Source organism: Protopterus annectens, chromosome 2.part1 (genome assembly GCF_019279795.1).
Source record: "Protopterus annectens isolate FY-2018-M chromosome 2.part1, PAN1.0, whole genome shotgun sequence".
NCBI lineage: Eukaryota > Metazoa > Chordata > Ceratodontiformes > Protopteridae > Protopterus > Protopterus annectens.
In genome coordinates this window covers 1,121,305,735-1,121,332,826 of record NC_056729.1, presented here as the reverse complement: position 1 = coordinate 1,121,332,826, position 27,092 = coordinate 1,121,305,735, and the positions used below count along the sequence as shown (strand labels likewise).

At 43.7% G+C, this 27,092-nt stretch overlaps 1 protein-coding gene across 1 annotated transcript in view; it reads left to right on the top strand.

Annotated features, from left to right (window-relative positions):
* LOC122794350 (macoilin-like) overlaps nt 1-27,092 on the top strand; it is a 990,560-nt gene that overhangs the window by 401,466 nt on the left and 562,002 nt on the right. The window lies entirely within an intron of this gene.

The window sequence follows — 27,092 nt, the reverse complement described above, 5'->3', positions numbered from 1 at the left end:
AAACATCTGCAGAAGTAACAGGTACAAACAAACCCTACATAAGTAGCACTGTTCCGAAATATAACAGCTGTATTCACATGTAGAACTAAATCGTCTAGCCATTACACGCAGTCCACGGGAGTCATGAACCTAATATATCTGTGTGCGTCTCCATATAGCTGTTGAAATATATCGCAATAACATATCAAGGCAGTTTCCCTCGAAAGTAAGGCAAACGGACAACGCACAAAAGGAGTACTCACTTATAAACCACTGTTGCCATGGTATTGGCTAATGGAGTAGCTGCACAGCTGATGTGCATCCAATTAACTGCTTTGGAACAGCAATTGGTGGACATGATACCACGTAACTAGAAAAGGATGTGTTATCACACATTCAAACCATCTGTATATACCAGCGGAACGTTACAAAGAACATTGAAACACAAACCGAAAAGGACTGAATCAACAGTTAACGACACCTCGGGTTATGTGGAACAGTCAGTATGTCTGTGTATGTAGTACTATTCTGTAGTATTTAAAGTGCATACAATCCATATAGTGGAAACAGTTATCTTGTAGTGATGTATTGTTGAGCATAGTAACGCTTGTAGTATTTGTGTGTACTGCTGTAGGTCACAAGGCAAACACCGCATACACCACAAGGGATGCTATATAAGGGCTTTGAACAGAAATACTCCTCACCAGCTGACATCAGTGGCAGAGCTGGTCCAACAGGTATGTGCTATAACAGGGCATAATATATGTTGATATATTGTAACTGTAGCCATATGCATGGGTATAATACAGAGAATGACATGTGGAAGTTTGGGCCACTGTGCAAGAATGTTTTGCATTGTGGGATATTGTGCCAATAACTGTGTAATGTACAGTATTGTAGGCAAATATGTATTACAAGCTACATAGCATTACTGTAATGGTAGGCAAACATTAGTTATGTCAATTGGCATTTACAATACACAATAACAGGATACATATGTCTTTTAGTCAGCTGACAGTTTATCAGCATGATAGCAAAGTAAATTGGAAAAGCTATTTAACTATCCATGCACGTAAGACATGTAATATGCGCAAAGGTAGGTACTAGGCTGTCTTACCAAGTGTATCTGTAAGCCTAGCTAGCATGTGCTGTCTTTTGCCACCCCAGTAGGTTGGTTCCCTGTGCCTCTGAATGGCAGAGCCAATAGTTCCCTGTGCCTCTGTCCAGCAGAGCCACTGCAGTGATCCCCGGGGTACGTCTGTCTCCCATCCACACTTCAAGGTTTCCCTTGAAGAGTGCTCATGAGGGGCTCTGCCTGATGTACATTGAAATCACGTTCCAAAGCACAGGGAGTCTCCAGGTCAGGAATCTATCTGTCCAGCAAGTCCTACTCATCGTTGTGGTTAGGTGTATATCCCTAAAGCATGTGGCTCTCAGGGGCTTTGGTTTAGGTGGAGCATATCTAGCAATACAGGGTTGGACATGGGCCTTGTATGTCAAGCAGAGATCACCTGTGAGTATGCGGTATGCAACTGAGTATAGCTGGAGTTTCATATGTTGGGCTGCATAGGTCATCTGTTTGAGGTCAGTAATCCTCTTGGTGTGGTACTGGTGTGGTCTTCCAAGCTGTTGCAGTTGTCTTGTAAGGTATATCCCAAATGGGGTGTTGTATCCTTTAGTGGGTCTAATATGACATGTGTAGAGTCACAATGGCCCCTCTGACCTGGATGCAAACCCATTATAAATTAGGGGGGCCATGTAGAAGGATATTCTAACCACTTTGTCATTATGGGTATCGAAGGAGAGATTGCTATCTACTGGTGTTTCTGGATCCTGTATTACCTTTTCTGTATGTAGGGGACTAGCACCTCTGTGGTAGTCAGTGGGTAATTAGTTATATCCAAAGGGAATGACTATGCACTTTTAGGCATTCAGCTTGATGCCATGATATTAACACCAGGTATCCGTCTCAGTGCGACCCTTCCAGAGGGTGTCTGTAACAGCTGGGGAAACAATTATTTCTACTAGTTTTCAGTCGTCTGCAAACCTTTTCAGCCAAAGCCCTCCTGTGCTTGTCTGTACATCAGAGAAGTATATACCGAATATGAGGGGTCCTAGGACTGAGCCCTGGGGGACTCCAGTTGTAACTGGTATACAGTCGGACCTAGGGTATGCAACTCCCACTGTGTGGGTTCTGTCCGTGAGCCACTTTGCTAACCATCACATGACGTAGGGGTTAATGCTCAGGCGGATAGGTATGTTGATAATACCAGAAGGAGGAATGGTGTTGAAAGCCTATGAGAGTTCTAGGTCGGCTGTGTGGACCTCCTTACCCTCATCTAATGCCTTGGTAACTGTTTCTAAGAAGTCCACCAGGTTTAGGAGGCATGGTCTGGCCTAAACAATGCCAAACAGGGAGGGGTCAAAGGTTAGGAGGTACCCAATGTCTCTGTGACAGTGATCCATGATGTGCACCATAGCCTTGCAGACCAGGCTAGTCAGGCCTATAGGGAAATAGGTCCTGTGGTCTGTTGTGGCGCCACCTTTGTGGAGTGGGATAACTGTTGCTGTGTGCCATTCAGGGGGCACTATGCCCAATGTGAGGCTATTATTGAACATGGTGCGTAGGTGAGGAGACAGTACGATCCAAAGTTCATGTAAAACGCAGCCTGGGATGTTGTCCGGTCCCATGGATGCTGTGATACTGCCTTTAGAGTGTGCAGCTTTGAGAAGGATTTGCCAGGATGTTGCCAATATCAATTGTTTCTGTAATGTTCGTGCCTTTGTGCTGCAACTCAGAGCAGAGCTGGTTGTTGACATCGAGATATGTGACATAACTATAGAATGCTTTGCGGTTGTTGTTGGTATTAGTTATGTTATAGTTTTCGTAGCTAGTTTTGGAGGATCTTATAAGGGATCTCACCTTCTTACTGAGGCTGGCCAGGGATCTCCTCCACGCATGATATTGTACTCTTGTTTGCAACAGTGTCTTCCTCCTGTAGTACAATATGTTTATGGTAGGGGACCACCAGATTGGTTTAGTTAATTATGAGTATAGTGTCCGGGTTCTGTTTGGGATAGCACAAGCCATGCACTCCTGTAAGTGCTTATAGAGTGCATTTGTGTAGGATTCAGCAGTTGTAATAGTACTGTCCATCTGCATGGGTATCATGACGTTCACCACATCTGTCTTAAGAATCATGTAGTTGGCCTTGCAGACATATTATACTGTGGTTCCCTTAATGAGGGGTAGGTGTGGGATGTGGATATCACCGGTGTTCAGCACATGGTCTGATCGGACCAACGAGGAGTTGGCTTCACGTGTGGAGCACCAGTCACTCATGTTGGTAATGACTAGGTCTACGATACTGTTGCCTCTGGTGGGTGTGTGGATATGTTGAGTCAGGGCATTGGTGTTTATGAATTCCAGAAACTATTGAGCTAATGCGTTGGTACACAAGTAGTTTTCCCAGTTAGTTGTGGGGTAAATTCAGTGAGACTTATGTGATGAGTGTGGTGTTGTGCGACTGTGTACCTTCTCCACATGACAGTCAGGGTCAGGCTTGGTTGGAGAGACCTTTACCTCCAGTATGGCTAGATGAGTGCATCTCTCACAGGTTGTAGTGTTGGGTGGTAGGCGGAGAGGCTTGTCTGTGTACATGAGTCAATGTGTACATTGTCTCAAGATGTCCAGATTCATCAGATAGACAGGTAAGAACACTGGCAGTTGACTCTTGGACATGCCTGAATATAGAACTATATTCGCTTAGATAAGTGAGGAAAGTGAGTACAAGAGCTACATTACTCTATGCAAGTGAGAAAAGTATGTACAAAACCTGTTCACCCTTACCTGTAGGTGATGTGGAAGACTGAGTGCTATAGTAATTATTAGCTTACGTAGTGTTTACAAGTCCTGAACAAGTGCTTAGCATGAATAAGCAATCCAGATAGGGTCTTGGATAATATAAACACATGGCCCCCTCCCTCCAACAGGTACACAAGCATATATCCATGTACACCACAGGCCTCTGTACCCACAACTATGCAGGTACAAGCTGCACTCAGTCTGCATGGGACCTGCCCACATCACAGATTGTATCACACACATATGGCAAAACAAGATGCTCTCCACGTTCACATCATGTAAAACATAGCTCCATGTCAGGTTGTGTACACACTGAATGATGCACACCAACAGGTATCACAATCCACAAAGGGGGAGACACCACTGATAATGGGAAGTACTGCACTACTACCCTGCTGAGTCTAGTCTGGAAGACCATGACCCTTGATCACTTAAGTGATGTCAGCAGTACAGATGTAGATGACAGTATGGTTGATGTCACACTGCATATCATAACCTTGCCAGGTCATAGGACATCATCACCCATACTGCGGGCCACCTACACTCGGTATACTAGATGTACATTCCTATATCACAGGAGTGTTTTGCAACAGGACTGCTGGCAGAACCAACACTACAGAAGGTGTCTGAATAATACGTGATCATCACACCAGTGGCAGCTACAGTATGTCTGGGTTAAGGAATTCTATTCCCCCTCATTGTAGTCCATACCTCACAGACAAATAGAAGGCATCTGCCTATTGAAGTATGCAAATGACTATGACTTAGGAGCAATAGCTGACTCACATTGTCACCCCTATGTTAATAACCCTGTACCCATGAACTACCACCTAGGCAGCGGTCAACATAATGGACACGTGTGAGAGATGCAGTTGGGCAGTTGTCTTTCCTGTGATAGTTACATCACCACACCTGTCAGGGAGTAATATGTGGCAACCCTAATAATGATACGGTGCCATTCATAAATATAGAGATCATTGTCCAGCCATAAAGAACACTCAAGTGACCCATATCAGATCACATATTTCTTTTAAGGGGTATTGGCCATGTGCAGATGGCCTATACCAGCCTGCCCATTCCCCATCTCCACTATGTAACATGATGCATACCCTGAATAAATCCATGTCCAACTCAGTGATGTTGGACATGCTACATGTACTCAGCCTGGTCTCGAACACATACTTCATGGACATCCACCTACCACATGCTGGACAGATCCTTGTCCCATACACTTGACATAGTCCTGCCGTACTATGCATTCCTGTCCGTCAAAGCTGCACATCACTATTCTCTCAGACATGGTGTGATGACCGCATGGTAATGCATGGTGTATGTATCATTAACCCTGTGGATCAGTAATGTGGCACTGCTCCACCTGGCCCCACAGACACACCTGTCCGCTACTGCCAGGTAACCTTTCATCCTAGATGCATACATGGCCCATGGCATATAGCCCACTAGTTGACTTTGACTGTACATGCTATAGTTGATATCCATCCCTCCAAATACCATCTGGCTAGCCAGTGTCCCATGTGTATCACATGTGCAACACAGGTGATACATGGCAGGATGTTGAATCGCTGTACAGTGCTGTGTAGATGTATATGGCAGAACACATACATGTAAAACCTTTTGTGAGCATGTCTGCAGGGTCACAGGTTATGTCTGTTAATGCAGTGTAAGTCCTCATATGTGACATATACACTGCATCAAGGTCGACTGCATTGATGTGGACACATCCAGCCATGTGCTGATAGGTAGGAACACCAGTACAGGCAAACAGACATGCCCACATCAAGACAGCAACCACATGGAGTATGAGCAATGTAATCAGGTCACACACACACACACACACACACACACACACACACACACACACACACACACACACATATGGTAATAATATCCACTCAACATTGAGTGCCACGTGTGTGACACAAACACATTAGTGTCATGTAGGTTTGCATTTACAACTATTTAAACTGAATTAATGTGATACACATGTATGTTCAGATGTAGCTCTGTATGTCTCTGAGGTACTTTGACCTGTCTCCATCATTATGTCTTCCAGGTATGCCGCTTGCAAGGCTTCACCCTTTTACACGCTTGGAGGATGAGGCCCTCATCCCATACCTCCTCGACAATCACGACATCCTGTTCAGCCATGTGCCACAGCATGCACAGGGTTAATGATGTGGGTGGCCACAACCGGATATACCAGCAGGTGCGCAGACACTGTACAGACCTCATTAGATGGGCGAAACAGCATGCAAATGCAATTGCCAGGGAACAAGGTGCAACAGGTGGTGGACCACCAACCCAGCCCCCACTCACACGAACTGAGGAGCTACTGACCAACCTGGGGACACCTGCAGAACCACATCCACAAGCCTTAGCCGATATTGTGGAGGTGGGTGTCTCTCAACCACTGAGCCTGGAGTTGCCTGGTAAGTCATTACTGCACCTATAGCAACTATATTCCATATAGCTGCATGTGTCACTGTACATTATATAATGTAACATCATATGCAAGGCATGTATACACACATGCTGCATACTATAGTATGCTACTCTGTGTATGCACACATGTGCATACACCATAGTATAGTCTAATGTACTGGTGTATGTGTTATGCACATTGCTCCCTGTAGCCTTTATACAGGGCTGGATTATGCTCATACTGCTGTGCTACTCCTATTTAGGTACCTCTGGTGTTCCTCTGTGACAACAGCCCATTGCAGGTGACAGTGTTATTATTTATCAGGAACCGTATTAAAACAAATCTATCTGCCATGTAGCCATTCACAACATGTACACATAATGCATGGTCCTGTCACAGTATACAGGTCAGACCTGCAATGCATCACAATGGATAACAGGTCAGACCTGCAATGCATCACAATGACTATCCATGTGCAACACTTGCAAACTATGCGAATCATCTCATCAACATGAATCCTCACAAACTTTATTGCCAGATGTGTTGACAGCTGTGCATACAATGGTGGAGGTGCTGTTCGCTTTAGGAACATACAACAGATCTGATCTACACATGTGGTGAATACAAACAGTACTACACAGTGGGCTGGAGTATGGCCAGCACACAGGTTTCACCAGTGTAGATCATAGCCCTTCTATGTATGTCAGATAAGGTGATGTGCTATCTTGACATGTCCATGACATCTATTGGCCTAGCTGCTACATTGCCTACCTAACCTGAAAACATATCCCACATACCACCCTTTATCTGCATAACCCTGTTGTCAGTGGAGCATATATGTCATATGGGACAACACAGAGATGTGAAATACATGCCCATCACAATAATTTGGACAACACATGTACACACATGGCCATGGAGGATGGCCAGAGACATGGAGCAACACACACAGTAGATGTGTTATGCTTGTGTGTACACCCTGTCGTACAATGGCTACACATGGTTTAGCCATGGCCTTTGTATAATGGTCATAATGTAGATGTGGAACACTAGACGTCCTACAGGCCTGTGCACATCTTGTGTAGGCGTAACATCAGTCCACCACATAAGATATGTTGAGCATCTTGAGGGTGTTGCAACATGACAGCAGTCTCCACATCAGGCCACAGATACAGTACATTCCCATTGCTGGTGATGGACATAAATGCCATACTAGCTCCTCGTGTGTGTGTGTGTGTGTGTGTGTGTGTGTGTGTGTGTGTGTGTGTGTGTGTGTGTGTGTGTGTGTGTGTGTGTGTGTGTGTGTGTGTGTGTGTGTGTGTGTGGTACACAGATGTCATGTGGGACATGGTGTACCGACGTATTCGCCATGTCTGGCCATAGTTGCCAGGCTGCAGCAATATGGTTGCAGATGTGCAGGGGTGTCATCCGTATACCCATCAGTGACCTGTGTCACAACTTCCACATCATGGTTTAGTGTGTATACACCTCAGAGATGTGGGTCACATTCCACAGTATATATGTATTGTATCTGAACACAGTCATGGCTATGAACCCTGTCTGTAACGCACACTGTATAGCACTAGAGACGCCTCATGATTCCCTGCAATGGCCATGCACATCAGCTAAATTTGCAGTATATCTGTAGGCTGGACAGACAACACTGAATTCATACACCATTGCCCCACTGTATATTTGACAGGACACCATTGTGTTAAACATGTATGCATGTCATTGCACAGGTCAGCAGATCACTTGTCATACTACATGTGATTATCAAGGTCATATGCCACACATCAGGCAGGTGCACTGTTAACCTCTGCTGGCCCACATGGTGTAACACAGGGATGTATGCTAACCACTACTATGATTGTGTAATTTGCATGCCGTCAGCTATGACACATGCATGCTGTTGTGTGCAACCTAGTGATGTATGATAACTACCGCTATTATTGTCTGCACTGCATGCTGTCTGCTGTATCACATGCATATTGCATGCCTTCTGTAATATCACATGCTCATGTGTGTGTCTATTGTATAGATTGTAATGTACAGTTCTTGTCTGCCCTCACAGGTGATGTAGGTGCATTGCCCTCCTGCAGTACATCAGATGTTAGTGTCCCCACAGACTCTAGCAGTGATGATGAACGTATGATTGGGACACAGGCAGATTTGTAAGGGGCTGAATCTGTGCCATTGGTTGCCATTCCAACTATATCCACCTCATCCCCGCACACAGATCCATACCTGCACATATCTCATCATCAGTGGCCATAGAGGAAGGACAGTTGGCATGTGGTAGCTTGGAACAGGAAAGTGTGGGGGCTATGGAAGATGTGCCTGCACACCATGGTGTCAGCCAAACTACTGGTGGTGCCCCACACAGGCATGTGGCCAGTGATGCTCATAGGAGGTCCTCTGGCCAGCATGCTCCTGCACGACAGAGCACAGCAGCTGGTGTCACCAGATGCATGTTTCAAGCTGTAATGGAGGCACAGGCATGTGCTGAATGGCACAACAGAAAAGATCAGAGGCTACAGAGGGCTGCAGTCCATTATTTAAACCACAGCATCCATGCAATGGTAAATGCTCAACAGCAGATTGCTAATGCTTTGGATAGATGGTTGGGTGACATGGTTGGAGTCCTTGACCGTGGCATGACAATCCATGAGCGTGAGCTGTCTGTGTTGGAACATCTGGTAGGAGTGAGGCATCGGGCATGTGGACTTAGGCCTGCTACATCACCTGTGTAAGGTCTACGTGTACGAGCTACCTCACATGCTCGCTCCCATAGTGGCGGTAGCAGCAGCAGTGCATCTGGTGCTATGCTGTCCACACCACGACAGAGCAGGCCACATGCACGTGGCCCAGGAAGGTCCCAACAGGGACATGGTTCCAGTGGACTAGTGACATCAGACAGTACCCAATCTGCACCTCTGTCTGGTAGTGCCTGTGCAACCCCTGGCAGGCACAGGTCACATGTCCGTGGCCGGACACCGTGAACTGTAAAACCTCACCTGTTCAGTCTGCAGCTGTCAATAATACCCCTGTGCAGGCCAGACACATGGGAGAACTGTGTGCAAACATACACGTACACACTGGACACATATGTAGGGCACCACAACACACACATGCATAACACCCACACATGCCCAATTAGATCAAAAGCCCTAACCCACACACATGATGTCATCCAATGGTGCAGCCTAGACCTCTGGCAAACATTAACACCCTGTGCATATGATGATGCCTGTGCCGCATCCCACACATCCACACCATCGGTGCAGGGACATGCTCATATGGTCTGATGCACAGGGTTTACAGACTAGGATGATACTTGTAGTTTACAGATGTTGAAGACTGTTGACAGGCAGAAGATATACAATGTAGCACAGGTGTACAATACTGTTAACAGTATGTGTCTTGTGTAGCAACAGTAAATGCATGTTGATGTTCTGCTGTCCTTCTTCAGGTCTAATTGCACGTGCCAATGGATGTCAGTGTTTGCAGTTAAGTGTCCCATATGTCAATGTGGACTACTCACAGGTATTTATGAATATACCAGCATGCACCATGTAGCTGCTACATACCAGTAAGAATGTCCCACATTACAAACACGTCTACTGTTCCAAGAGCATGATAGCTCTGTATTAAGCTACGGTGGCCACAGACGTGACATCCATAAAGGGTGACATCACAGGTACAGTTACATGGAGTGGTGAGGTAGGAGAGTGGTCTAGCTGATTACAAGGGTAGAGGCCAGTGGGAAGTGTGATGCCTCAATGGGAATCAGTAATACACGTTCCCATGACAGGATGCCAACACACAACTGCACCCACACACTCAGGTATTGACACACATGTATTCAGTGACACTGTAACACACACACACACACAGACACACACAGACACACACAGACACACACACACACACACACACACACACACACACACACATACTGACAGCTTCATCAACACAGTAACACACACTCGCACACAGTTGCTACTGGTGGGATGAAGACCCCTGCCTACGTGCAAATCATCATTACAGTACTATGCGCCTACGTGACTCGCCACAGAGAATACACATGTACAGGTAGTCAGTATGGCCTAAGATCGGGGACATCAACACGGATAGTTGAATACATCGCCTGGATGGTGGGAGGGGTCTTATCAGTTCTGTATGGTAACATACATCGTCACCCCAGGGACCAGTCAGCCCTACATACACACACTGTGGCATTCAGTAATTAATTCACCTATGTCATGCATATACAGATACCTCACATGTGTGAGATACACGTCCCTGCCTATGTCTTGCTTTCTACATTGCAGTCTATACAGATGTGTACACTAGTGTACAGGAGAGTGAGTACAATTGAGATGTATTCCCTGCAATACGTGACATATATGGACACACACGCAACCACACATGCCAGTACTGTTGAATCTCAGACATGCCTAGCTCATGTTATGTATGTCAGATGTACAGCAGTATTGCACACATTACAAACTCTACTGATGCTTCCTGTGCCAACAGTGCTGATATATGCACTAGGGATGTCATATCTATTAACAGGTGTCAAGTGATTTACCTTCGCTGTCACCCTGACCGCTATCTAAGTTGTGTGTTATGTCCTTCAATTAACTAAACCATTGCTTACTGGTTACACAGGGTATTGTAGGACCATTTGTGACACACCTGTGAGCTGTCCACAGCAAACATCCATCTGCAAAGATGCCCCGCCACTTAGTTATTTCAACACATCTGTCCATACCTGTGGTACATCTTTCTGTACATTCAGCATATCACCATATACAGTTGGCAATGTTACGGTTGCATTGCAGCTGCATGATGTACTAGGATACACACCACCTGCATACATCAGCAATGGCACACTCATGCTATCAGAATGCATAACACTACGTGTACAGGTGTGTAGATCCTACAATCCTGACATTTGGTCATGTTTGTAGGCATTGCAAGGTGCATATGTGCAATGACATACATGACACATGGACTGTTGTATGATATGATGGGTGACCAGTACATAGGGGATGTTACCTCTGTCAACATTGATATCACACCTTATGTACTGTTCGCATTCAGCAGCCATGGACCTACATTCCATGTGCATGTGTGGAATGGCTATAGCCACCTGTTTGCACAAAGGTCTATAACAGCTGTGCTATTTACAGGTATGTTGTGTGTGTGGCATGTACATACGCAGGGCAGGCACATGTATGTCATATCCATGCATGAGGGTGTGTACTGGTGTACAGCAACAGACATCTGCTAATGGTGGAAAGTACCGAGGGGCCTTGGTATGTGTACAGATGACCTGGTCACAGACAGTGGTATCATTTCATTGCATAACACATGATGCAACTGTGTCAGTACATGTGTACTGTCTACAGTTGATGTAGAGCTTAGTAAAGTACACAGGTCAAGGGTCACATTGTGGTGTACTCGTCTGTCACACAACATGTATGGTTTCGTGTTGGTGGTCTGAGGCCATGGTGGTGTCTGCAGTTTACATCCTAGAATGCAGCATGTGACACTGTGTCCTGCACATGGCTCATCTGTGATGCCTTTTGTGGGGGGACCGGTCAGTACATGTGAATGGCCTTTATGTATGTGGGTACACCACCTGGAGTGGTCCATACCTGTGCTATGGCGCACATGTCTGGTTCTGAGGTATCTGGTGGTAGTGCTAGGTTCTGAGGTATATGGTGGTAGTGCTATTGTGCACTACAGAGACATCAGCCAGGTGTTCCTCACTGCACAGTTGTCAGTACTCCCCATTGTTGGATCTACAATGGCCAGCTGTGAATATGGACGTTACACATCTAGCACTGGTTAGCATAAGAAAACAATGCAGTTGTCCTGTAGGTGTATGGGAGTTAACCTTTGTTTAGGACATTTGCCTTTGAATGGCACTGTGTGGGCGGATGCAACTTTGGTAATATCCACACTCCCTTGTATCATGGATGCATGTGATATGTGACAAAGGCCTTCCTACTGTCAGCCATGTCATCCCAGAATGACATCTCATGTGTAAAAGACAGATGACAAATATATGTAGAGCAGCGTTCCCGCTAACAATGACAACTACTAACACCAGAGCCCATTACAATGTGTTCTTTATGTCTACCTGTAATAGCATGGCCACTGTGGCCCTCCGTGTTTAGCATCAGAGTGCATCCCAGTCAGCCCTGTGCTACTAGGAGTATGAGCATGCCCAGTATATCCTTGTGTAGATGGACACATAGTAGTGCATTCCGAACAGCCCTGTGCTACTAAGTGTGTGAGCATGACCCCTGTGCTACTAAGTGTATGAGCATGCCCAGTATATCCTTGTGTAGATGGACACATAGTGCATTCCGAACAGCCCTGTGCTACTAAGTGTGTGAGCATGCCCCTTGTGCTACTAAGTGTATTTGCATGCCCAGTATATCCTTGTGTAGATGGACACATAGTGAGTTCCGAAAAGCCCTGTGCTACTAAGTGTGTGAGCATGCCCAGTGACAGCTTCTGTTGGTTATGTGCCTCTGTGTATGGGCATGGCAAGGATTACCCCTCACCCAGCCTTATACAGCCATCTTTCTCAGCCAAACACTAGACACCCATGGAACAATGCATACCTGCATGACAGTACTGGCACCCTGAGTCTGCATGTTGGTTGTGATGCTCCCAACCACAGTCACTCCCAGTATAAACCTCGTTGGCATGCCAACAGTTGTCAAGCACTTTCACATGGCCTAGCCCATAGAACCTCCAGATATTTCCTGTGGTGCATGTGGTCCAGTGCATTACTGCGGTGTGGCAAACTAAGTAGTTACATTGTGTATTTGCCGCCCTGGCAAAGGTGTCATTGTGTGTCCATTAGAGTGTGGTTGTGGTGACAATGGCATCCGTTCACATGGACTGACATGTATGTCTACTATATCTGTTGCAGATGGCACTCACTCACCTACACACATGTTCTTACAGTACTGCAACATGCCGCCTCTGTGGCACATGTAGTAACGTCATGCACACATGCACATGTAATAGTAGTGAGTAGTCAGGGGTTTGCCCCTGTACTATTCAGCATGTTGCATATTATGGTTAAGTCTCCAAGCCCTTCCCTGGTGTACATTGCCTGCCCTTCACACACACTCTCTGGTGGATGTGAAGGTGTACACCTGCACAGCAGCAGCATGTGTATTGTAACAGATGGAAATGGTCAGGTGATGGCCTCTGTACCTACTGCAGTCCTCTTCTAGCTAATTGCATGTGGTACAGCTGTGATGGTGTTCCCATAGCCATCCGCATGATAAACACAGTACACTATCTAGGGAATCATGTTATTATCTGGCCATGACAGTCGCTGTGAGTGGTACCTGGATATGATGTTCTGACACGGCATCGCAGATGATATCTGGATGTACCTCAATCATTTTCAACAGTGGGAAATAGGCTAATGACAGGAGGGTTATGTGCCTCACAACTACAGCATGTAAGTGTAGCTATGCTGCATTGAGACTACTGTCTGTTTAACATGTGTGTGGTAATGGCTATTCTGCATGTTAAAATACAGACATGACAGTACTCTGTTCATGAGGGAACCCCATCTGTAGGGCCATCTGTGAATAGGTCAGTGTGTGCAACCATTTGTTTCCTGTGTTACACACTGAACACACTTTTGTCCACAGTAGAAGCATGGTGTGGGGATTGCAGACAGTACATGATGATAGGGATGTGTTACTGCCATTGCATCCCTGACTGGACATGTGTCACATGAGACAGTGGTATGACTGACACTGTGTGGGATTCCCAGTGACAAGCCAATGATGGGCAACTGTTCATAGCTGCGGTCACACGTCTACTACACATTGTACAGTTGCCATGCGGTATATATGCATGTGTTGTGCTCCCTCTGCAAATGTATACCATCTGTTGTGTTGGGTTGCTGGTGATATCTATGCATACTATTGTAGGTAATACTGTATGCTGTTGTCTATCACTAAGCCATATGTGGGTTTTAAATGCAACACCATAGGCCGAATGGGTTGGTAGGTCCCGGTAGATCCTCCTGTCCCACTTCAGCTAACCATGGCACCAGGCAGTAGCACATCTGGGGCCCAGCCATTAACATCAACCTCTGTTGGCTCTGCACCACCTTCTGGTGGTACCACCTCTGAGGATGGAGCATGTTCCCCTTGGGAGCGGGACCAGACAGGTACATATCTGCTGTTGTGCAGTCCTGGACATGTTGCGTAGGTGGCTCCCTAAGGGGTTACGAAGCCAGATACGCCAGTTCAAGGGCGGAGTGTCACATTTACAGGGTGATGCTGCCCCTCCTGGACAGCCCCCAGCACTGCCTTCTTTGCAGCTGTGTAGGTGCAGTGGCAGTTGCCCATGGCTGGAGACCTCTGTCCCACTGTTCCCATGGACTTTTGAATGCTGAAGACCCATCCCCATCCAGGGTGTATCCCCCCCCACATGTGTCATATACCAACCCTGTATGCTGTCATTTCTGTGCTCCTACCTATCCTCCACGGCCATACCTACACTCCTTCCCCAACATCTGACCCTCACCTACAGACACATAAGGCCATTCGTCTCCTAGGACACCATCTGCCCTATACATAACTGTCCATTACAAACACGTGCCCATTGGACACATGAAACCCTTGTAATATGCATCATAACATACTACTGTTATCCTCACCACTGTCCCTCAGGCGCACTGTCCTGGTATTCACATCACTCCTACATGGTTTAGGTACACGTGAGGAGGATGGCCCCATTGTACACAAAACACTACCGGTCCCTCTATCGTTACCCCATTTACCTTTATCATGATGATGATGTTGCACACAGCACATTGCAGGAGTACTGTTCACACATAATGATTGGACAGGTACTGTTGTGTTAATGTACATTACATGCACAGAGTGATGTATATGGCCAATGTACAACTATTGTCTGTCTGAGGGAGTCTTGTGATCACATAGAGCAACACCACTACATAATACAGGTGTCGCTGGTGTTTCCCGTTTCATTCATTTGTAATGCTTTGCTGCCACATGGCATGTCCCTGATACATCTCTATATATGTATGTACCTATATGCTGGACATAAACACTCACATGTACATCTACATGATGGGATACATTCCTATACTGGTGAATGACTGCGCTGTATGATATCCTCTGGTTACAACCTCTTACGCTCGATTAGCCTCTATATTGCTTAACCAATGCAATACTCGCATACTGGTAGGTAAACATGCTTACGCCCACTCGATCCCGCACTTCCTAATGCACCGGCATTGGTGCTTGCATCTGTCACTCACACCCCTGGGTGTGAGCGAGGACCACAATATTACCTTGTGATGCCTATTACATCGTACTATATGACTCCAGTATCAGGATTGGCCACCCATTAGGCGACGGCATCGTGTTCGACTGTACGGAATCAGTGGCCTGTCTAGTGACACAGTCATATTTGTGTGTACCTCATACAATGTGCTCCCACCTCGTGATGCCTATTACATCGGAATACATGAATACAGTATCGGAAATGGCTGCCTGTTACACGATGGCATGGCATTCGTTTGTACGGAATCAGCGGCCTGTCTGGAGAATCATTCATATTCGTGTGTTCCTCTTAGGCATACCTTGTGATGCCTATCACATCGGACTACTTGACTACAGTCATAGCCGGCCTTAGGCATAGGTCAACTAAGCGGCCGCCTAGGGCACCGCTTTAGTGGGTGCACTTTACCAGTATTTATTTAGTGTAGGTAAACCAGGATGGGGGCAGTTGGTGGTGTGGTGGGGGGTGCCACTGTGCCCTCTGTCTAGGGCATCAGTTGAACTAAGGCCACTCCTGACTACAGTATCGAGAATGGCTGCCCATCAGGCAACCGCATGGCGTTTGACTGTACGGAATCAGCGGCCTGTCCGGTGAATCATTCATAACTGTATGTTCCTCTTACAATCTGCTCCCACCTTGTAATGCCTATCACATGGGACTACATGACTACAGTATCGGGAATGGCTGCCCATTACTCGACAGCATGGCATTCGATGTACGGAATCAGCGGCCTGACCAGTGAATTAATCATATTTGTGTGTTCTGCATACACTCTGCTCCCATCTGGCTGATACATGGGAATCGAGACCCTGCATTACAAATGAGTAGTTGGGTTGTGGTAGCCACATCCATCGGACGGGTCATGCTACCGCATACCTATTATAGGTTTGCCACCTTCTCAACTGACCAAGGTAGGACTTTAGGGTTACCACCTGTCCCACTTTGTGAGGGACAGTGCGAAAATAATCAAGACATAGCACATGTCCAGATAAAAGGACATTATTATAGTCTACGTTTCATTATTAATTGCATACATCTGTTATTTTATATATGACACTTCTATAGCATAGGCAATTCAAATGCAACTAGATTAAGCTTTTATTTGTGCAAATAAGTGTAATCCTGTACTATGCATGGCTGTTGGTATGTTTAGTCCTGGAATGTCTGACATTTCTACAGAATATGTCCCACTCTGGCCATTTGCAAAGGTGGCAACTCTATAGGACCTGTATGTAGAGACATCAGACTTTGCAGGGCAACACACCCACAGCCAGTAGAAAGAGGTGTACTTCGCTGTTTCGCCTAAATAAAAGGTTACTCTTGTAGCATTATAGTTGCTTATACTGTTACCTATAACATTTAGGTGTTTCAGAGGAACATAATTGTTTTATGCTACTACTACAGACAATATAGGTAGTCTTTGCCCTAAATCACAGGACATTTGCCTTAATTACAGTTATTCTGCAGGACACAACTGCCCTCAGGGTAGTGTCCCTCGCAAAGGTGGACAGGTGGTAACCCCAAACCTATTATTCTATAAATCTTCTAAGGTAGTTGGTGGAACATACTCTTTCTGTCACTATCAGACCTCTCATACGAATGGGGAAGAATAAACACTGAATCAGAGACACTGCATAACGACCTCAGGGACACATTTAGAAGGTTGGTACTATTAACCTGACAAACTGATGGACACAGAGCACATATGTATTCATACACATTGTCTGAAGTGCATGCAGTTTATGATTCTTACATGTTGTCATTATTCATTACGTGTATTCCGCCGCCTTTCCTCCTAATATCACTAGTTCTAGGATGGTTTTGTTGAGACTGTGTTAAGATTCTGATTCGTAATCGCGGACGTCCCTGGTAATCGGGGACAGTTCAATGATATGGTCCCTATGTATTCCCCCAATGGTTTATGGACTGTCCAGTAGATGTGCTCTTACAGTTTGGGAGGTATGGGCGTCTGCTATACCCACATTGGAATATTACTTACACCCACAGGGCGGTCCTAATATGTGTCTGCCAGCCAACACCTGCACGCCTAGCCCCATAATCGCATACCCATAGTTCCCCCACCTGCCACTACTCTACAGACCTCATCCTTACTGTGGGCGCAGGTGGACGCAGGTGGGATATGAACACACCCCTACACACTGCCCACTCTCACCGTGTCGGGACACATGTCGTATGCTGTCAACCCATGTGTTATCAGGCTTGCACAACCTACTGTTCCGTGTACAGCTACATCCTGGTCATAATGGTGTTCCCCCATTGGTTGAAGGCACCAAATTTTTGGTGTCCCGCAAGGGACGTCTCTGTCCATGTTTAAAGTGAAGACCTTGTAGATCTCTCCCACTGACAGTTTCCTGACGGTGGTCTGGGAAGCAGTGTTGTATTTACCTTTATTGCATGTCTGTATGTCTCACCAGCCTAGCTGGGGGGGGGGGGGGTGATAAGTAGACATTTGTTGAGTGGACCTCCCACCAACATATGCCCATTCTAAACATGTTACCCGTAACTGCTGTAACATAACCTAGGTATATACATGTGTATATTTACTGTAACATATACATATCTATTTACATTAACATACACAGGCATATCTGCATATGTATTCATACATGTATATTCATATTTTGCTGTTTTATATATATATATATATATATATATATATATATATATATATATGTCTATATATACATATCTATATATATATATATATATATATATATATATATATATATATATATATATATATATATATGTATATATATATATATATATATATATATATATATATATATATATATGTACATCAGTGTGTCAATACATTCCCGGCTCATACGCACTTACACATGCGTAATGGTGTTTATAAGCTTCACCAGCATACTAGTGCCTTATTCATTATAACACCGACACACTCTAGTTATCTTGTAATCGGTATGTAGCACGTTATACAGCAGACAGATGTCGCTATATGTTCATGTACAGATAACCCCACCCATGTTAAATTTACACGAGTAACATCCATTATCCACTTGTTATCACAGCCATGACACACCTTTACACATTTCCCTCTCCAGAGCTTTTGGGGCCCTACACACATTCTGTCCCGCCTTGTGTATTCACAGGGTCTCTTGCCATGTATATTTGCACATACGTGCCTTTCCTGGAGTTATGGAATACGGCCATTTGCACTTTCCAATTTTTGGAGATCCCAGCATGGGACTACATTCTGTCTGTGTGTAAAGTAGACCTAGCATTTCAACGATGTTACTCCCACTGGTAATCCCCTACCTGTGGTGTGAGTAGCAGTGCTCTGCTCACTCCTGGGCAGATTTTTATGACATGTGCTGAAAGCAATTTATAATACCAGCATTGCTCTTGATTCCCTTCACATCCCTTGTGTATGCTTTACTGTTACAACGTCCATTCTTTATATATATATATATATATATATATATGTGTGTGTGTGTGTGTGTGTGTGTGTGTATATATATATATATATATATATATATATATATATATATATATATGTGTGTGTGCGTATATATATTACATCTGTACATACAAACATACATTTCCTATGCTGGGAACTGCTTACACCCGCGCAGGAGCACTCGCCTATGCGTACTGTGCGTTACATATGTTTACTGTTGCTTATTTATACTTATTTGTCCCTTATACAGTATGACAGTACCACTTTGATTGAAAGGATCTGGTTAATAGTCCCATGCGATACACAAGTTCACCTTTACATGTTTAAATGTCGGCTTTACAGCAGAGCAACAATCATTCCACAAGGAAAATGATATGTGCTATTGTCAACCTTGAACCATGAATGTCTTTTCGTTAGGTAGATGCTCTAACCACTACACTATTGGTGTTCTGCCTTATTTATATGTATACCCATGGTGCATAGTTACCCGAACACACGCCTTATCACTTCACTTACACAGCAGGCATCAATTTACCTGTTGGGAAAAACGCACTACTACACATGCGTCATTCCCTATTCCCTACTGCTCTGGACTCACTCCGAGGATATTCAGACCTCTACAGCCTATAGTCCTGGAACATACGTGTGTTCGATTATCAGGGTGTTCATATGGTCTTCCGGGTTTAGGCTTGTCTGTCTGGGGACCGGGACTGCCCTGTACCTAGTTGAAAGTCAGACTGAGTAAGGGGAGATCGTTCCTTCCACTTTTAGCATCCTACCTGTGGTTGGGGATGCAGAGGTGTGCTCATCTATGGCCATCTGATATATAACAGCACTAACTATTACGGGGATTTCCTATATTGTGATCATGTTCATTCTTCATATCTACATATATTTTTATATATGTGTGTTTGTATATATCAGTCTGTACATACACATACATATACACCTACATGCTCATTTACATTTCCCATACCGTTGAATCACCGCCACCCACCATTGCGCATACATGCTTGCATACCCGCTTACGTCTTGGGTTGCCACCTGGGACACACCCCCTGCACTCGTACATGTTTCCTTTGCACGTGGCCGTTACGGCAGTGCACCTTCATTAATATGCCTGTGGTGCTGCTGTGCCATCTCTATGCCGCACGGTCAGTGCAAGGCTAACTCCATCCTTACGCCAAGCTTCATGAATCCTGGGGTCTGTCTGTTACAGGTGATGAGATATTATGCTTTGTTTATGTATCGATTATAAGAAATATTATATTAATCATATTTCTGTGAATATCTCCATAAAGGCACATCTGACACTAATGGTTAATGTATCATTTTAAAGCTGACATTCATACAATCAAATTAATTACAGATTGTATGGGTCTACATGGTAACATTCACCAAGATATTGTGATTTGTTTTACAATAAAGGTAAAAAATATGCACAATATCAGCATTCCTTAGCAAATATTTAATGACTTAGATATGCACTCTCAACATTTACACTGTTGGAAAGGTCAGTGTCTGCTAAACAACTGTCATATTTACATTTTTAGTCTAGCCCTTATGGTTAAAGAGTTATGAACTTTTGCTTTCTGTATGGTATTACAAATGGATTATCTGAAAATGAGCTCATGCTGCACTGTTGTTCCTATGGTGGAAGTAAGCAGGCAGTATTTTCTGAGCTGCTCCAGAGTGAATGAGTTAAAACATTATAGAAAACAGTTCTATACAACATTATAATTTAAATAATCAACATCAGATAATTTGGAAAGAACAGTTATAGCTTTACCATGGAGTAAGGGGGTCAGAATCTGTATCCAAAGCCCTTGGTCAACATTATACTGTTTACATACCCTCTCAAACATATGAATGAAACTATCAAAATTATCCCCCTCTGTAAACTGTGGAAGAAATTTACTGACATTTGTTGCTTCTGGGGTTCAGTTACTCCCTTCTCCATTATCTCCATGATTTTGGTGAAGAGTCAGCATCTCCTTTTCATGTTGCCTCTCCTTCTCAGCCTGCAGACTTTGTAGTTTCTCATTTTCCTCAGTCTGTATACACCTCAGTCTCTCTGCTGTTTCTGTTTCTAAATGTTTGGCCTCCAACTCAAGTCTCTTTAGCTCCAGATGGATTTTTAAGTCCTCTGTAGAAAGGTTGAGTTGTCCATTCTCAGAGTGTTGTACAACTCCCCAGCCATTCTGATCGTCCTGCTGGTTGCTATTCTTGGATTCAACTGTGACTAAGGCTGCAATCATGTCTGCTTTATTCAGGTTTCCATGCACCAGTCCTTTAGCCTGGCACATCTCAGCCAACTGGCTCCTTGTCAGCTTGCCATACACCTCTGCTGGCATGTTTGTCTGCTCTCCTTGTCTAACTAAGCTAACCAAAGAAATAAAACAATTGTGATCTGAACTCTGAATGTTCACTGCGTGGGTGATTTAGAGTACAAAAACACCTTCAGTGATCACTGTACACAAACTACAGGAATTCAAAATCCACACCACTGCAAGCCAATTAATATGTGATGTGGCTACCTCACCACTATCAACCAATTAATATTTGATATGGATATCCCACCACTACCAAACAATTAAAATGTGATGCCCGTGCACTGGCCCAGTAATCAAGGAGCCTCAATCCTCACCACTAACACCAGTGAGGGGGGTCCACATTGGAAGTATAACAAGTACACACACAGTTAAGTACAATTTCCCTTAAGAACACACAGAGATCACAGTCAGTCTGGGGCTGGTTTCTCCCTTTCTCTCCAGATTCCCAATAAGACTCCCCAATGGCACAGCTATAGGGTTCAGATCTCAATGGATTAGTCAAGCCAGAACCTCCAGTACCCTCTCTGTCCAACTAGTGCTTCATGTCCCTGCCCAAGTAGCTGCCACCCCCCCCCCCGCACACACACATTGAGATTTGGTTTATATACAAACACACAGACACTCAAGGGGAAGGCTGGAACAGGTTCTCCAGCTATGCCCCCTTCTGCTCAGACTATACGGTAATGCCACCTGCCACCAACTACTATTATCAGCTACTGTAAATGCTCCTACCAATGGGTGCTAATTCTAATGTGCAATGTTAATGTTATCCAACTGGTAAGTGTGAAAGAGACTTGAAAGCTATTTAGGTGTGGCCTATACAGTATCAACAAATACATGCAAGTACTTTAAGAGCTTAAATATCTCTACACAAAACTGCCACAGTGAAAAGGTTTAAAAATGTTTAATAATAAAAAAATAAAAACACAAGACAATACTCATTTATTCAACACAGTGACAATAGAGAATTTAGAAATCACAGGAAATACTTAAAAACAACATTGTAGGATAGTCTGACATAAATATAGAATCAGCTAGACTAATCTCACTGTATTTCTATCTATTGCTAAGAGAAATCACTGGCCTAAATAACTTACTTACAAAGCAAAGTGCTGGTGAGTTGTTGTCAGCTTCAGAACAAAATACAAAATGCAATTTCTTTCTCTCTGAGATAGTCTTAAATTGATAATACACATTACTGCTGAGTCATTTCAGATTACATCACTCGTGTCACCTCTACTTAAGTTCCCAGACTCACAGGACTTAAAATTTAACATTTCTTTGTGATTTTGCAGCTGCCAGGAAGTCACAGCAATAAAAGACACTTTACATGTGAAACCTAGTAATTATCTCTGTCTTAAGACAATAGAAAGAAACTCCTAGCTCAGACACCCTGTCTCCTAGCTTGAGATCACACACAGTCATAGGGTTTATATACATTTATGCTTTCTTCCAGCAGGTTGCACTGTGGTTACATCTTTGAAGCTCAACACATAACAGTTTTCATACATTTGTGAAACAAGCCTGTGGATCATGTTAATATTTACAACATAGAATTATTTAGAAAATTCTATCTAGCTAGGCTGGCAGCCTCTCAGTTTATCCCAGGAAGTTCTAGAATTGACCTTTGTGTTGAATATTACCATTGTAGTATTCTCACGTGAAGACAAGCTAGGGGAATGAGAACAATTGCCACAGCCATTTTTCCCAGTACTTGGAGAACTAGTTTTGTAGAAGCTTGTTTCTTCCTGATCAACAGTCTTACATAATGTAGAAGAATGTTTACTCTGTCCTATGGAAGTTCTGCTGTCACTTTTGTCATGTTTATCTCTGCTTCTATGAAGTCCAAGCTGTAACATGGCTCTAGAGCAGATTTTTCATAATTTATGGTAATATCTATGGAGGAACAGAGTTGTAGAGTATAGTCCCTGACATCTAGCAGAAGATGCCTGGTCGGGCGGTTATGAGCCAGTCGTCCAGATATGGAAACACCCAGAATCCTTGGTGTCACTGGTGAGACACCACTACTTCCATGTGTTTGGTGAACACTCTGGGGGCTGTAGTGAGACCAAAGGGCAGAGCTCAAAACTGGAAGTGACTGTCTCTTAGCCGGAAGAGCAAGTGACTTCTGGATCGCCTTACATTTCTATATGGTAGTACACATCCTGAAGGTCTATAGAGCACATCCAATTGACTTTTTCCAAGAATGGAAGAATTGACTGCAGTGTCACCATCTATAACTTGGTCTTTTTCACAGATTTGTTCAGAATGCTAAGATCCAAAATGGGTCTCCAGTCCCCTGTTTTCTTTGGAACTAAAAAGAACCTTGAATAAGTTCTAAATCCTCTCAGGTCTGTGGGGACTTATTGGATGACTCTTTTTCTTAGCAACTTTTGAATTTATGTGGTTGCTTGTTCCTTTTGACTGGGTGGAGCATCTGGAGTGGAAAAGGAAAAGCATAGGGGAATGACTGGATAAAGGCCATTAGCTTAATCTAGCAACAAGTTTTAAGAGAAAGCAAGTAAATGAAAAAGAATGTTGAATGTTATAAGTTTTTTTCTAGTAAACAGTGTTGTGTCTAGTTCTCATGTCTGTGCAGATAATCTGATAAACAAAAATGGCTTGGAGAAAATGTTTTCTGAAAGCATTCAAATGTTTTCCCAGCTGAGAGAGCTATAAAGATAAGACAAAAACAGGCAGCACTTAATAGAACCACAGACTATACCATGTGTCTTAGCATGGCTAACCTGTCTTTTAGGTTAACTTAAGTCTGTGTGTGTGGCTGTCAGTTTGGACAATTTTTTTTACTTTGAGGAGGTAAAACTTCAATATTTGAAGCTGTACATAGTTTTGTGTGTTATTATTAAGTTAATAGGTTTTATGGGGACAATGGGTGTGTGTGTGTGTGTGTGCATTTTTGTTTGAGGGTTTTCCTCAAAACAAAAAAGTTATGTAAGATGTGACATAGGCTTAAATGTAGATGAAAATTAACAACTGTATATAATATTAACCTGCAAAACAGTATAGGTATGTAATGTAACAACTGAAACTAGACATATAACAAAAAAGCTGTTATACATAAAAGGTGGAAATAATCTCTCAGAAATATGATGCTTTCTGTAATGTTTTTATATGTTAATGGTTTCACAGATAAATACAAAAAAGAAAGAGTAATGAACTATATTAAAAATGTAGAGTACAAGTAGCTATTCTACAGTAGACACAATTGGAAAGAACTGAACATGTGAATTTGATAAAGGTTTTCAGGATGGTTATTTAGTGGAATACCTGGGGCAAAGGAAGAGAGGAATACTTATATTAATTGCAAGAGGAGCTCCAATAATAGTAGAAGAGGATAAAAGACAATAATGGTAGATTTGTAATACTAAGGGGCTACTGACAAAGGAGGAGGATTACATTGGCATGTATTTATATTTCACAGAAAACTGCTATAATGAAGCTTAAGAAAATTCTGGGAGAAATAATCAGTTTTCAGCAAGGAATATTACTTGTAGGTAGGGACTGAAATTTGATTTGCAACAGTAAAAATGTGTCTTGGTGTCACAAGGGAAAATATAACAAAGGATGATAGTTTTCTGAAGAAATTTATTAAAATAGTTTCCATGAAAGATGTGAATTCGGTACTAGGAGTTCAGAGTGAATTTTCATATTATTCCCCGAGATACAAAAACTGGGGTATGTTAGACAGAATTTACATTTCACATGAACATGTGCATCTAATTGAAGATGTTCTTCATGTTTCACTGTTGCAGTCATTACATTTGGGTTATCTGCTTGCAGGTAGCCCTCAGTCGGCCTGCTTAACAAAGTCTTGAGTCCTGTGTCGGTTGCTGTCCCTTCTTCCATGACGTCAGGTCATCAGGGGTATAAAACATGCAGCCAATGCCATTACATCAGTCTTTCTTGCCATGCGGTGCCTGAAGCAGAAGCAGTACGCAAGTGCCGGTCAGCCGACTCCTGAAATTTTCATTTTTGAGTTTCAGAACTGAAGTCTTCAACTAAAGCTAAGTACCTGTTAGGGAAACTTTTCTTGCTCCTTACCGATGTCATTAAAAGTTAATAATTGCATTACTTGTGGAAAACAAGTACCTCATAAAGATTTTCATTCGTACTGTATTCCTTGTCTAGGCCCTGACCACAACGTACCTTGCTGTCGGTTTTGTGCTTTATTTAATTAGCACACTATCCGTCGTCAGTATATTTTCACCTCTAAATATTTCGGTTCTCGGTTTAATTATCCAGAAATGTCGGTTAGCCATCCGACTACCAGGATTCTGAAAAAACACAAAGATAAAGACAGAGACAGGCCGCCGAGGTCTAAAACCACCGCCGACACTTCTCCTAAGCCAGTCGGCAGCTCGCCTGTACTCAGTGAGGCACTTTCGCAGCCCCTGATACCCGCTACTTCTGATTTTCAGGCCTCTAATGAGACCCATTCGGAGTCCGGTATGCCACGAGATGCTTCAACTATGGAACCCGCGGATGTCACTACCTTGGATGGGTCCAGAGCCGCTGTGCGGGCACCAGCTTCTGAGGGTATATTCAGGCCTATGGACTTGCATATTAAACCGACACCTCCTTCTTTACTCAGGCCTAAATCTTGAACCATGCCTAAAAAAACAATGCCCAGACAACATGCTCAGGCCTCTATGCCTAAAAAACTAATGATAAGAATGGCTGAGGATCTAATAACTCTAATCAGGGGTAGCCAACCACACCCCCTTTTAAGAGGCCTAGGACTGAAGTTGATTATGAATCTACTGATCAGGATTCTGTTTTTTTCTGATTTTTCTAATGATCTGGATTTTCCCTTATCTACTTATGAAGATTCTGATGCAGAGGACTCCATTCCCTCTGCTTCCCCTCCTGAGGATTTTTCTTTTGGGAAAACCTAACATGCTCTAAAGGAGCATTTAACTGGTAAAGCCAGGATTTTTCTGATTCAAAAAAGAGGCTTAGGGATTTCCTTCTCCTACCTCAGCATAGGCCTTTAGCTATTCCTCCTGTACTAGACATTGTTGATTATGCTTTTTCGTTATCTAGTTTCGCCCCCTGATTCCTTGCCTCCTGCTCCCAGAAAACCTGACAGATACTACAGGGTCCCTAAGTCCCACAAGTTCCTTTTTAAAAATCCTATTGTAGAGCCAGAGACTATTTCACAGGGGCCCAAAGGCATTAAGGCTTCTACTACTAAAAATCCTACCCCTTCTGATAGAGACTCCAGCGTACTGGATAGATGGGGATAAGAAGGTTAACATTGCTGCAACCTTGGCCATTAGGACTTTAAACTGCCAGTTTCATATGTTAAAGTATCAGCAACATGTTATTGGACTGCTTAAACAGAACATTATGTTGATTCCTGACTGTGTGGAAAATAGAGAATTACAGGATTTAATGCATTCTGCTGAACAAGTTGGAAAACATACTTTGCAGTGTGGCTTTGATTCATTAGAGGCCTCTTGCAGGGCTGCTGTTACTGGGTCTGTGTTCAGAAGACATGCTTGGCTTAAGGAGCAATCTTTGCCTGATCATGTTAAAGCTAAATTATTCATAGGTTCATACTAGGCTATCTGCCCTAGGGCATTTATAAGCCTAGCCAGAGTGTGTTTGGCTTTCGCCACCCATTTTAAATTAATTTTGCTA